The following is a 12,081-nucleotide window of genomic DNA, read 5'->3' as shown; positions in this document are numbered from 1 at the left end:
CAAACGAACACATCATTGATACACATGGAAAAAATTCATTTTGATTGATCTTATGATTCTTCAGAAAAGAGCAGTTTTTCGATGTTTGAAAATATATAGCAGTTTTATAAAATTCATAAAAAATAGTTAACTATAAGGCAAGCTGCTGAAATCATTTTAGATATTATCTATGATGTCTATTGAACAATTTAAAAGACAATTTATGATAGTTTACCGTCCAGTTTTGAAGAAAATATACATAATGTCATGTTACCATACATTTTTATAGCTAATAAAATGCTTAAAAATCAACCCTTTTCTTGTAAAAAATTATAAAGCTTAATTGGACTTATTCATAAAATGTACTCTTTGAAATAAATGAATTTTACTTATGATACTAACTCAGAATACAGAGTTTAAAACAAATGAGTGTGCTTTTAAACTAAAATATGTGAAGAAACAAGAACACTAAGTGGGCTCGCCCCTCCAAAAATATCAGAGTGAAAGTTCTCAACTAATGTTTTTTTTTTAATATTATAACATGTAAACAATCTCTGTGGGTAATTTGATGTATATCTGTATTATTTTGTCATTGGTATTCTAACAATTAGGTTTTTTTTCACAATAATTCTTCACTCTTCAACATTTGAAGTTTGGTCTGTTCCCATGCTTTGTACTTGTAGTGTGTGCACAGATGATAACTCAATGCTGAGTCAATGCTGATTTGGTTTTCATGCACCTTCAGGTACTTTACCCATCAAGAATGTTTAGTGCTGTAAAGGAAAAAAAGTTGTACTTTAAAGCCTTTCTAACTAATTAGTATAGATAACTATACTGCCATACATATACAAAATAAAATATAAACAGTTTAATATTTCTCGACATTATTTTGAAAAAACAACAAGCTGATACATACATGTATATATATAAAGAAAATTATTAAATTTATCAATAAAATTCATCATCATCATCATCATCATCATCATCATCATCATCATCATCATCAACATCACCACCACCACCACCACCACCACCACTTGACCACCATCACCACCACCACCACTTGATTATTGAATACAGTAGGTTTATAAAAACAAAAACCAAGTCAAATATGTTTTATATGAAATACTCACATCATCTCGATCAGATGCGACTGCCTTGTGGATGGACATGGCTGTTAAATCCGCTCTCAAGGATCCAACATAGTATTTAATGCAGGCTGGAATTCTTCATAACCCAGTGTTGTTGACTAAGTAATATTCAGTCATTTTCCTGCCTGGAAGAAATTAGACTTCTGATTATCAACCAGCAGAAACTACCACCGTAATATACAAATGCACAAGTATTATACATTCTGCACTAAAATCTGTTTTAGCCAAGAGTAAGGGTTGGTAAGCACAAATGTGTAGTTGTTGTGCATATGGTTGATAATGATTCACAACAGTATGGGGTTTTAACGAGACCTACACCAAGCCAATGAATGTCAATAGTGTCCTAGCAGATGCGGCCTCAAGCCCCAAACCACATACAACTTTAAGATAAAGATAAAACAATCAATTTAAAGATTACATGCTCATATTATATCTTAAATATAAGTTATATACATAAGTACATATAAAAATATGTAACATGTACATAAGTACATGTAAAATATGAACATGCTGTCTAAACATTTAGCTAATAAAATGATTTAAGAATTCCAAAGATAAATTAAAAAACAAACGTTTTTGAACACAAACGTACAAAACTGCTCAAGGATACTTACATTCAGAGCCCTTTGATACGAATATCCCAGTTCCATGCCGATTGTTGACAGTTCGTTTTTTCGAGAGAAAATCTTCTCTTACGCGTATATTTCACTTATAATCCATGTTTAACTGTAATGACTCAAATTGTTAGATGTATCGTAATCAACAGTCAGCGTGTACTTTTAGTGTTTATTTATTTTAAACGTATATTCATGAGAAAACATCACAATGTTTCCAAATCCTACGATGTAGAAATTCCATTATTGACCTATGAATAGCCGGGAAATACCTTCTGTTTCTAAAAATAGCAACATCCTGTACAGGCCGAATACGCCCGATGTTCGTCGCGATCTGTAACGGCGAGTGGCGATATATGTCGATGTTACCCGATGTTTCCCGAGTTGTATTACATGGCTAATACCTTAAAACAAACCTTTTTACAAGTGTGCATTCTAAATTGGCAACTTCTCGGGCTCATTTTAAAAGTGTGCATTCTGAATTGGCATCGTCTGATGCTAAGTTTGCATGTTCGTCCTGAATTGGCATCGTCTGGGACTCATTTTACATGTGCATTCAGAATTGACCACATCAGGGGCTCATTTTGCATGTGCATTCTGAATTGGCATCGTCGGCGGCACTGTTTGCACGTGCGTTCCGAAATAGCAACGCCAGGGGCTCATATTTTTATATTCGTTCTGAATTGGCATCGTCTTGGCTCATTTTGTTATGTGCATTCCCGCAAATCAGAGTTAGAAATAAGTTTTTTAAACCTCTTATGTTTAACACCTGAACTCATAGTCCTGATATGATTTGCTTGTAATATTTATTCGATTCGGTATTTTTTAGGCTACCGAATTGGTTTAAATCATTCACTAATTGTTAACGGTTATACCTCACTCAAGGACTAATTTTTACTGTTATTTGAGTTAAATTTACTTTCCTCCCAAAACCAAAAACACAACCCTTTATTAAATATTTTCACAAAACAATGAGTAGGTGTTTTCTTCCCAGTTTGTTCATCTCGCCCTATTTATCAGAGATGACCCAAGGGCCATTTGCTTATTTATCGAGTGAATGCTTCGGTTCTCATCAGTTCTCTTTTTTCCCCCATTTTTGTATTCGAAAATACACCTTTATATTATGCCGAGATTGAAACTGCTTGATATTGAAATGCCGATAAAGGGTGTTGATTAATTCGCTTAACTTCCGATTGCGTGTTTTGCGACATCTTCGAACAATCAAGTTCAAGAATGTTTTAATGGAATACGATGAGCACGCATCGATTTACTCGTTTCCCGCGGTTCTTTTACTGGGCGCTCTCAGTATGATAATATTTTCTTAAAACATGTATACTCTTGAATCCGAGTTCAACAGTCACTATTTTATTATAACATTTGTTATGCATTGCATTATTTTGAGGCGGTATTTGAGATTGTTGATTACACGCTCTCGAAAAGTTTTATATGTCATTTCCGAGAGACATTATTCAATAAATGGCGAAATGCCCTTTCCGCTTCTACTGTTGACGTTAGAACATCCCAACACTTGAAAACAACAACAAAGTTTTGACCAGTCAGATGAACTTTATGTTAACATAATTTTTATTGGCTGTATCAACTAATCATGGTTTTCATACCGCCCGCCAAATGAGATGTAAGTCTCTTTTGACACCGAGAGAATATCTGGCTTATTGAAAATGTTCGCAATTACGAAAATTGCAAGTACAATCGAACTGGTAAACGGACATCACAAGCGTTTCTATGTATAGTTGTATGAAAGTATTTTGAAAATTTCCCTTCACAATAAATATCAAAAGTAGCGTAAAGACAATTGAATGTAATGGGTCACAGATTTGGGACTACAAAAATATTGATACTAATGAGACAGTTCAAAGCAAATTCGACAAGTTACATGTTAGTGCGGAAATGTAATCCGAATACATGTATTGTTATTGGTGAATGTGGACTAATGTGTTACTTATTCCGTTTATTGTATTTAGTATTGGTGTTTGGTATAAACCATGTCTTATTGTAGATATCAGAAGAATTGCTACACAAATCATGAGATGACTCTGGACTTCCAAAACAAACGTACTATATAAAATAAACAACGTATAAAATCAAACTGTACGTTAATTATACATTTTCCATTTACTGCACGTATAATGCGGATAGTCTTATCGTACGATTACACAAACCATTCGAGTCCCATATGCATAGGTGAGAGTTTGGTCTTTGATGAAGTGTTGACGTTTTGGGAACATCCTCAAGCATAATAAACAGAAAGTGCATTAAAGATATTTTATAAATATTTCCCAGAACCTTCCATTATCACTCTGAAATGCTATCATGCTAAATCATGCTTTAGAAAGAATATTCGTTGTCGTGAAATGTAACAATGAAAATAGTATCGGTTATGGAAAAAAAGAATATACAACCGCCATCTAATCATTTACTTCTGTGTTCCAGGATGTCTTCAAAATTACCACCGCGCGAATTATGGGTTCTAATTTATCAGTATCATACCTCGGCCTCAAAACATTATCCATCTTGCGGAGAGAGCTTCTTCCACAGTTGTGTATGGACTGTTTGATCTGAAACTTTGTACTCGTCGAATCAATCACAATTTGATATCAAGGTGTGTCCCGGTATTGTATGAAGGACTATTTTTACGTATAGAAAGCGTCGAGAGAGGGCTAGTTGGCTCACCCGGGAAATAAGCTCATGGCTTTTGAGTTAGCAGGAGTTGAACAAATTGTGTAGAAAATTATGTGCTGTATTTTGTTAATTCAGATGGAAAGGTTTAATTCAATTATCAGTCTATGTACATGCAATAGCCCAGGAGCGGGGCATTACTTGACAAACTGTATCACTTAAACAAACTCGGCGGCCTCATAGGTCACTAGGTCAATGTCGTGGGTACCTTCAGATTACCTTCAGCTGAAAACGGTTTCTGATCAATATTAAAAGAGCACTTACGTACAGGGATCTTAAAATATCTAGGTAGGTAGGTCATGATCATTATATGACCTTTTATTTTTTTGGAAGTCAGTGGGTCAAAGGTCAAGTTCGTGGTGATCTTCAGTTGAATATCGGTTTACAATCACTATCTGAACAACGTTTTGGCTCAGGGACTTGATGGTATGATTAGTCAAGACGAGAAGATGAACCATATTACTTTTGAGATCAGGTGATCAATTATCAAGTTGGTGGTGACATTAAAGCTGCACTATCACAGATTTACGGTTTTTCCGACTATTTTATTTTTTGTCTTGGAATTAGCAAATTCTTGCGAAATTATCTGCTAACCATTGATGAAAGACTGTTGACAAAAGATCAGATCGCAGATTTTCATATTTCCATTCCAAATTTAATGTTTTATGGCTTAAACCGTTACTAACGGTTTAAGAAAAAAACCCATAAAACATCAATTTTGCAACGGAAATATGAAAAGTGTGATCTGAAGGGTGCTTGTATCCAGGTACCTCAAACTTGGTATTCTTGTGAACTGCATCTGCTTTCTTTAAGTCATGTTTCAAAAACATTCTCGGCCTTTTAACTATTATAACAAGATGCTTTGCATCATATTTAGTCTTGTTGTAATAGTCATATTAATATACAAAATTGCAAAGTGGTAATTCAATGCGTGGGTTTACTGTGAGCTGTCGGGTGGCGATCGTAAATACCGAGCTTAAGAGATATCATGTACAGGCTTGGTAGTACATAATGGTAATTTAAAACAGTCTCCAAATAAGGCAAATGCAATGGAAAAATTAATGGCGTGGGTTTATGGATATATCTTAGAAAAAATGATGGCAATCTGTCGTTGCGCCTGAAAGTACCCTGTGTAACGCGGCTATCGTGCAATCTGTCGTTGCCCCTGAAAGTACGCTGTGTAACTCGGCTATCGTGCAATCTGTCGTTGCCCCTGAAAGTACGCTGTGTAACGCGGCTATCGTGCAATCTGTCGTTGCCCCTGAAAGTACGCTGTGTAACGCGGCTATCGTGCAATCTGTCGTTGCCCCTGAAAGTACGCTGTGTAACGCGGCTATCTTCTCAAACAATGCAAAATACCAAATAACACGTTCGTGTTCGCAAATACGTATTGGCACTACAGCTTTAGACATTAAAAAACATTATTTTAATGCAGTATGTGCGTGAACGTAGGAGTCCAATCTACTTCAGAAATAAATGAATTGCATGAATAAACCCAACCTCGGTTTTAATGTCGATGATAAGGTCGATAGGCCATTGTTCTATGACAAATAAAGTTGATAACGGGTTTATTTTGCATATTTTTTATATTCGGGATAGCGGTCCGCTGCCATCGGTGGCGAGTTGAACACATGGATTTATGCTTCCGTTAATAAGAAAGAATTATTAAAGAATAGTTCAAAAGAAAGACCAATATTAAAAATTAAGGGACTCATGTATGCACTCTAACAAGGTTTCAAACAGAGAAAAATATCAGATAAATCTTAGTGTGTTTATTATTTTTTGTCGTTGTTTTTGAGAAATTGGCATTTTTGTATTTTTTACAATTTTAGATTGATTAGACATAAACTATCTGATGTTAAGACAGGAATTGCTATGGCGGGGCGTAATCAACTGGATTAGAAGTGACATTGCGTTAAATACCAAGGAGGACCTAAACCAGGAGGGGCTAGAGGCAACTTTTGTTGACAATATTCTGCCAAAGACTAAGCATATACCAAGTGGTTTAATGTACAGGTCACCTTAACAGACAAATGTTTATAAAGTTTTAGATTTAGTGTTTTTATCCTGCCCAAATTCTAATAAAATTTAAACAACAGGTGATGTTAATACCAATGTATATTCCGGAAGTAAATGCATTTTGTTCAGAGCTTTGGAGTCATGTTGTGACCATTTCAGTCTTACAGAGCTGATTACTGACTACACAATAATTTCATCTGAATAATCTACAGTCAATGATCTGATTTTAGTATCTGACCCTCAAAATATTTCTCAAAGTGGTGTTATTGATTGAAGGCTAAGTGAACATTTGGTAACTTATTCCACTAGAAAAGTGACATGTGGTTTTATTAGAAAACACAATTCCGTAGAAATTAGATCTTTGAAGAATTACAATAAAGATTTTAACAAAGTTTTATTAGCACTTATCGGAGTATTAGGAAATGAATTGAAGTATAAATATTGCTAGGAATAAATTCAAACTTAGTATTTGTTGTCAGTTTTGCATTATATTGCTCCTGTGAAACATGTATCAAACAGTGAACAGATGCTGGGATTGATAATGAAGTTCTTCAGTGTATTCAGGATAGGGATGAAGCATTTTATACATATAAGGAAAACAAAACATATGCGGGTTTTTTGCATGTATGTTTACGTCCAAGAAATGTCAGTTTCCATGTAATACTGTCTAGATATTAATGATATAAGTTGACAAATTGAAAGTGTTAAGAACAAAATATTACTTCTACACGTCTGTTGGTACTTAACTTGGTACAAAGGTGTGTGCGCAATTTTGGTACAAACTTTGTCGTTCATTTGTATATGTCTAACGGCAGTAGACATAACAGCTATGGCTGTTCAATTGTAACTGAATTGGCCTTGATGTCATACCATCTATATTTGTCAAGGAGTCTGGGCACAAACTATCTACTGAGACTGTTGTAACATGGATAAAGCAGATCTCGTCGGTATGTTACTACCTTACTACTATTCATTTTATACTTTTAATAAAACTTGAAGCCATTGACCTCACTGAGTTTGCTGTCAGATGGTTTTCGTCCAATTCCGACAGGCACCAATTAGTTGATGTTTCGTAAACGTTTTCTCCACAAGCAAACGTAACATAAAGTGTGCCCCAAGGTCTTATCTGAATATGTTCTCTTCTTTTTTAAACATATGTGAATGACATTCCAGCTGTTGTTAGGCATAAAATGCTTCTATATGCAGATGATTCTGCCATTTAAGTCTCCAGCAATCATTAAAATGAGATATAGTCTACTCTAAGCTCTGAGCGGGAAAGTTATATCTGCAACAAACACACCTTAGATATCATTTGGGTCCAAACAGAGGCTTAAACTCAGGGTGATCTAAACGTCACTTATAAATGTCATTCAATATAATTCAAGGATTCGGTTCAATACTTAGGTGCAACCATTGATAGGAGTGTATGTTTTGATGTTGAGTTATCAAGAAAAATTGGCATCGTCTTGGGCTCATTTCGACTGTGCATTTCAAATTGGCATCGTCTGGGGCATCTTTTGCATGTGCATTCCGAATTGGCATCGTCTGAGGCTCATTTAATATGTGCATTCTAAATTGGCATCGTCAAGGGCTCATTTTACATGAGTATTAAGAATTGGCAACGCCTTGGGCTCTTTTTACAATTGTGCATTCTTTATTTGTGAAAACAACCGGATATTCCATTTTTCCAAACGGATGATACTCCTTCTGTAAATATCAGCTGAAAAGAAAGGAAGGATTGAATAAACGACAGTATAACATACACAATATCATATCGCTAAATATTTCTGTTGTTCAATAGGCTTACTATTCTTGTTGATTCGCGGAACGCCCCTTTCAATATTTTATTACTTTATAAACCTTTTGGAAATGCTTATTTTTATTTAAAAATAATTACCCCGAACGATTACTTACTTGTTTAGAAATTATTCTGATTCCTTTGTGTGTCTCAAAGACTTCAAAGATAAATATATATCAATTTGGTTGCCAATAAATGGCGAGGAAATCGAAACCCTCCTGTAATAAAAAATTTTGACTCCAACATTTGAAGGCCAACTATCTACAGTTTTAAGGTCATGAAATAAAACAACAACATTTATGTTACATTTTAACGTTGGTAAAAATGTTCCTTTAACATGATTTTTCATCTTGAGATTATGTTTACACTAACTGGTTCCCATTTATTTTAGTGAGTTGTAATAAGAACGTGAAATTAAGTTAGTTTTGATGTTTTTGTTGTTGTTGTTGTTTGTATAGAAGACACGTGGAAACCCACCCCCCATTTTATTCCGAATTAAAAACTGCTGCTTTATATTCGTCTTCTTTTAATAGTATGTTAATGATTGTATAATTGTGCTTGCCAGCGCACATGCGCGAAACCATTCATTAAAACAAAGTAATGACTAAACGTTTTTTGGTGGTTGTTTTCGTCATTGGCTTTCTAAAGTATTAAATCAGTATGCCATAGGGGGGAACATTGTGTAAACACTAAATGATTAAATATGACCGTCAATGAAATATTATTCCGCGTCTTCTAAAAGTATATCATTTAAAACAGTTATCTGTAATAAATGTCAACCGTTATATATACTCATATATTAATGAACGGGTTTCTGTCATTTTATCGTAAACATTTCTTACATGTATAATAATTTGCTTACAATATTCATTATTTTCGGTTGCTATCATATGGGATTAGGCGTAACAAGCTTTACTCACAACAACAAATAAACAGAGTTTGTGTTTAAAAAATCCACTCTTTGAAATAGTAAACTGAAATAGTGTACAGAAGAGAAACTGAAAAAATCAAGTTGTTCTGCTACTTATTGACGATGTTACATCGCCTCGGAATGACAAACCACACATTAAAATGATATATGGCATATGAGGGTATTACACAGTTCTGTACGCTGGCGTTAAGGTAACATACGTTTTATTTTTATTTTTAAGGTATTAGCCGCGTAACACACACTTTTTTAAAAGCTTTAACCGACAACATAGTTATAATCACGGTACACTATGGGACTTTTATCCAAATTTTGAAGATTTTTTACCGTGAATTAAAAAAGTTATTTATGTTTCATTACACCCACCCCCAAACTCCAAGGGCTACAAAGAGCGACAAGTAAATATTTTGTCTATATTTGAATTTTTTTCGCATTATCAGAGATTATGAAATAAACACAACAGTTTCTGGTAAAATAAACTTCAGTTAACAGAAAACTAAAGTTCAAACGAACACATCATTGATACACATGGAAAAAATTCATTTTGATTGATCTTATGATTCTTCAGAAAAGAGCAGTTTTTCGATGTTTGAAAATATATAGCAGTTTTATAAAATTCATAAAAAATAGTTAACTATAAGGCAAGCTGCTGAAATCATTTTAGATATTATCTATGATGTCTATTGAACAATTTAAAAGACAATTTATGATAGTTTACCGTCCAGTTTTGAAGAAAATATACATAATGTCATGTTACCATACATTTTTATAGCTAATAAAATGCTTAAAAATCAACCCTTTTCTTGTAAAAAATTATAAAGCTTAATTGGACTTATTCATAAAATGTACTCTTTGAAATAAATGAATTTTACTTATGATACTAACTCAGAATACAGAGTTTAAAACAAATGAGTGTGCTTTTAAACTAAAATATGTGAAGAAACAAGAACACTAAGTGGGCTCGCCCCTCCAAAAATATCAGAGTGAAAGTTCTCAACTAATGTTTTTTTTTTAATATTATAACATGTAAACAATCTCTGTGGGTAATTTGATGTATATCTGTATTATTTTGTCATTGGTATTCTAACAATTAGGTTTTTTTTCACAATAATTCTTCACTCTTCAACATTTGAAGTTTGGTCTGTTCCCATGCTTTGTACTTGTAGTGTGTGCACAGATGATAACTCAATGCTGAGTCAATGCTGATTTGGTTTTCATGCACCTTCAGGTACTTTACCCATCAAGAATGTTTAGTGCTGTAAAGGAAAAAAAGTTGTACTTTAAAGCCTTTCTAACTAATTAGTATAGATAACTATACTGCCATACATATACAAAATAAAATATAAACAGTTTAATATTTCTCGACATTATTTTGAAAAAACAACAAGCTGATACATACATGTATATATATAAAGAAAATTATTAAATTTATCAATAAAATTCATCATCATCATCATCATCATCATCATCATCATCATCATCATCATCATCAACATCACCACCACCACCACCACCACCACCACTTGACCACCATCACCACCACCACCACTTGATTATTGAATACAGTAGGTTTATAAAAACAAAAACCAAGTCAAATATGTTTTATATGAAATACTCACATCATCTCGATCAGATGCGACTGCCTTGTGGATGGACATGGCTGTTAAATCCGCTCTCAAGGATCCAACATAGTATTTAATGCAGGCTGGAATTCTTCATAACCCAGTGTTGTTGACTAAGTAATATTCAGTCATTTTCCTGCCTGGAAGAAATTAGACTTCTGATTATCAACCAGCAGAAACTACCACCGTAAAATACAAATGCACAAGTATTATACATTCTGCACTAAAATCTGTTTTAGCCAAGAGTAAGGGTTGGTAAGCACAAATGTGTAGTTGTTGTGCATATGGTTGATAATGATTCACAACAGTATGGGGTTTTAACGAGACCTACACCAAGCCAATGAATGTCAATAGTGTCCTAGCAGATGCGGCCTCAAGCCCCAAACCACATACAACTTTAAGATAAAGATAAAACAATCAATTTAAAGATTACATACTCATATTATATCTTAAATATAAGTTATATACATAAGTACATATAAAAATATGTAACATGTACATAAGTACATGTAAAATATGAACATGCTGTCTAAACATTTAGCTAATAAAATGATTTAAGAATTCCAAAGATAAATTAAAAAACAAACGTTTTTGAACACAAACGTACAAAACTGCTCAAGGATACTTACATTCAGAGCCCTTTGATACGAATATCCCAGTTCCATGCCGATTGTTGACAGTTCGTTTTTTCGAGAGAAAATCTTCTCTTACGCGTATATTTCACTTATAATCCATGTTTAACTGTAATGACTCAAATTGTTAGATGTATCGTAATCAACAGTCAGCGTGTACTTTTAGTGTTTATTTATTTTAAACGTATATTCATGAGAAAACATCACAATGTTTCCAAATCCTACGATGTAGAAATTCCATTATTGACCTATGAATAGCCGGGAAATACCTTCTGTTTCTAAAAATAGCAACATCCTGTACAGGCCGAATACGCCCGATGTTCGTCGCGATCTGTTACGGCGAGTGGCGATATATGTCGATGTTACCCGATGTTTCCCGAGTTGTATTACATGGCTAATACCTTAAAACAAACCTTTTTACAAGTGTGCATTCTAAATTGGCAACTTCTCGGGCTCATTTTAAAAGTGTGCATTCTGAATTGGCATCGTCTGATGCTAAGTTTGCATGTTCGTCCTGAATTGGCATCGTCTGGGACTCATTTTACATGTGCATTCAGAATTGACCACATCAGGGGCTCATTTTGCATGTGCATTCTGAATTGGCATCGTCGGCGGCACTGTTTGCACGTGCGTTCCGAAAT

At 34.1% G+C, this 12,081-nt stretch overlaps 2 long non-coding RNA genes across 2 annotated transcripts; both read right to left on the bottom strand.

Annotated features, from left to right (window-relative positions):
- Positions 1-622: 622 nt before the first annotated feature.
- Positions 623-1,839, bottom strand: LOC128230580 (uncharacterized). Its single transcript, XR_008260264.1, has 3 exons — positions 1,745-1,839; positions 1,113-1,255; positions 623-752 (listed from the first exon to the last, which is right to left on the bottom strand). It is a non-coding gene; the product is annotated as an uncharacterized LOC128230580 (long non-coding RNA).
- Positions 1,840-10,305: 8,466 nt separating this feature from the next.
- Positions 10,306-11,803, bottom strand: LOC128230416 (uncharacterized). Its single transcript, XR_008260213.1, has 3 exons — positions 11,438-11,803; positions 10,806-10,948; positions 10,306-10,442 (listed from the first exon to the last, which is right to left on the bottom strand). It is a non-coding gene; the product is annotated as an uncharacterized LOC128230416 (long non-coding RNA).
- Between the last annotated feature and the right edge of the window lie 278 nt (positions 11,804-12,081).

This window comes from Mya arenaria, chromosome 4, assembly GCF_026914265.1.
Source record: "Mya arenaria isolate MELC-2E11 chromosome 4, ASM2691426v1".
Lineage (NCBI taxonomy): Eukaryota > Metazoa > Mollusca > Bivalvia > Myida > Myidae > Mya > Mya arenaria.
Note: the sequence above shows the minus strand (reverse complement) of the source record. Positions and strands in the feature narration are given on the sequence as shown.